The sequence below is a fragment of the Octodon degus genome, unplaced genomic scaffold (genome assembly GCF_000260255.1).
Source record: "Octodon degus isolate 3935 unplaced genomic scaffold, OctDeg1.0 scaffold00510, whole genome shotgun sequence".
NCBI classification, from domain to species: Eukaryota; Metazoa; Chordata; class Mammalia; order Rodentia; family Octodontidae; genus Octodon; species Octodon degus.
In genome coordinates, this window is record NW_004525086.1 from 13,276 (window position 1) to 16,174 (window position 2,899).

Here is a 2,899-nt window from a genome sequence, read left to right on the forward strand (position 1 = left end):
AACACCTTTACCAGAGTAAATCCAACAGTAAAGCCTTGTGGGCTGCAACCAGCAGAGGTTCTGCTCTGTAGCACCTATTGTGCCGCCATTAGCCTTTGCTGCTCTGTAAGGAGCTGTGGAGCTTAATGCTGGACATGCTAGAATTCAGTCTTGCTTTTCCCAGACTTCTTCAATCCCCATGTTCTTTCTTTTTTGATTGAGAGTATTTGCCAGTGCCATGAAATTATGTGACATGATTTTTATTTTCACATATGTTCACAACTATGAGTATGTGCAAATTTTTTTTTTTTTTGGTGTAACGGGATTGAACTCAGGTGCTTGCGCTAAGCAGGCACGTGTTTATTCTACTGAACTATCTCCCTGGCCCTGTCTTGAGTCTTAAAAGAACTATAACTTGGAGTTTGTGAAAATGCTATAGCCTTTGAGAGCTTGGAGAATATTAATCCTATTATTCTATACAGATAGTTAGTTGATGTCAGAATATTCTGTTAATTTTTTTAATTTTTTTTCTTACAAGTTGCTTTTAAAACTATATACCTCTGTCCAGAAACAAAATGTTATCTTCATAAAATATTTTTCATTCAGCTATTTTCATCTTTACTATACATGTAGGGTTTGCCTCAAGGATCACTGATACTTTCTGTGGTCATAGAGGTGAATAAATTGGCAGCGGAGTTGTTCATTCACAAAGAATACACTGAAAGGCTCCCAGGATGGAGAAGGAAATTATTGCTGGTGCTGTACTTGTACTGGTGGGCAAAGTTCAAGGACTTCATGTGGAGGGCCATGCAACAGAAATGTGGGAGAAGTCACCAAGAAAGTACGCAGATGTAAACAGTAGTGAAAGCACCACCTGTGGGATCAAAGGGGCTCGGTGGAATGAGCAGGCCAGGAGTTGGGCACAGTGGAATTGCATTTCTTCTCCAGTTCAACATTTCAGTGGATACTGATTCGTTTGTTATTCGATCATCATTTATGCCGTCTTGTTGAGAGTCAGGCACTAAGATGGACACTAAGTTAATGTAATGGAAATGTGTAAAATATACAATGCGAGAAACACGAGCCATCCTCTAGAAAGGCTTGTTAATCATGTGAAATCCTAAAGTCAGCTGGACAGGGGAAATGTTGTAAACACATTACATGCTACATGTAAAGTCACTAGATGTCATCCAATTGAAGTTTTAGAATGGCAACTCTAGCATCAGTTTGAGAAGTAGAATGAAGAAGAAAGACTCACTGGGGAGAGAAGGCGATTTTTCAATGTGATTGTTAAGGCTGAAGGCTTCAACTTGATTCCTAAAAGGGGGACTGTACATGAAAACATTTGAAAGGGCATCCCTTTCAAATCCCCTGGGGGGGACAAGTGCACAGCAGCCACTGCATCTGTGAGTCTGGGCAGCAAACAATGCACAGCCCTGCCTTTCTGTGATCATATTTACTACAGAAAACCTGAGGTTTACTGAAGGCATAATCCAACCCTTAAGAGCATCCCAATTGCCAGAACATGAGTGACACAAAAGGAAGAGTAGACTGGATCCCCTTTTCTCTAAGGTGCTCTGATTGCTCAGGTTCTGGAATCCCATGTATGCCTCAGAGATTGTGGGGCTCTGGGTTGAAGCCAGTCTATAGTTGAACTTCCAACCTTTCTTCCCCTGCCTCAATCAGTACCCTCATTTTTTTCTTTCACCTGGCACCTTTGAGATAACACCCCACTCAAACTTCATGGAGGTGATGCTTGTCTACATGGAGAGATAGAAACAGAACTCCAGGTAGTTATTTTCTATAGAGGAAGGTGAGAGATTCAATGCATTGGTGAGCTCCAGGTTGCAATACTGATCCTGTAAGAGGTGGAGGCTTTCAAAGGGTTAATTTTATCCTAGCCCAAGAATTTCTAGTTTAGCCTTCCCCACCTTTTTAATATGCTGTCCTTCCTTCAATCCTTCCCCACCATTGTTAAGATGTTTTACACATAAAAGAGATACGAAGGAAACAAAGATAATCATAAAGGAGAATTCCATGATTTTTTGTGTCAACAACTATGACAGTCCATTGTGGTTGCCATGGAAACAAAGAATATATTTAAGTAGAGCAAAACAAAGAGCAGGCCAGTTGTGTTTCTAATCTGTAAGGATCCGGGGCACAGTTGAATGATGGCTTTACTTTTTGTTGTTGTTGGAAGGGTCTACAAGGTTTTCAGAGTCTCACCATTAGATCGGACTCATAGTGATCCTTCTGTTTATAGCCTCCCAAGAGCTGGGATTACAGATGTGCACCACCACGCCCAGCTTCAATTGGTTATCAATGTGGCCCAGGGATGATGCCAGTACTGCAGGCCAGGGAATCGAATAATATTTTACTAAAAAATTCTGTTTATTCCAATTTTTGGTGTGATATGAAAATAACTTCACTGTTTTAGTAACTGGGTGACTGAGGGAACTGATGCAATTGAACATAGAGATATGCTAATGTTTGTGAGTGATAAACATCTCCAATTTAAGACAACGTGCTGTGCTGTAACCAAATTCAAAACAAGCCTTTACAATTGGACTCTTATCCAAGGTTATTGTCTCTCAAAGGGACCAACTAGTGCCACTTTCATGAAAGTGGCAACTTGGAAGACAATTAAGCATGTCTTTAGTCACTTGAACCAGAGGATGCTTATTCATTTTTGTTGTTTCTTTGTAATGTTGCATTAGGTGAAAAACATTGAAACATGACCATTGTCATCTTTCAAGAATCCTGGAAGAAACTCAGTTCATGAGTGAAAGAAGTAACCACTGTGTTGCCTCTCCTCAGAGGCTTATATTATCAATTCACAGCTGTACAATACAATTCTGACAAGCTTTAGGATTCTCCCCCAGAACATTCCTTTCTTTCTTTATGTTTAGTTAAACTTGGT

General features: G+C 40.2%; 1 non-coding gene across 1 annotated transcript; it reads left to right on the forward strand.

Annotated features, from left to right (window-relative positions):
- Positions 1–2,552: 2,552 nt before the first annotated feature.
- On the forward strand, positions 2,553–2,688 carry LOC111814769. Its single transcript, XR_002819667.1, has one exon. It is a non-coding gene; the product is annotated as a small nucleolar RNA SNORA67 (small nucleolar RNA).
- Positions 2,689–2,899: the final 211 nt, after the last annotated feature.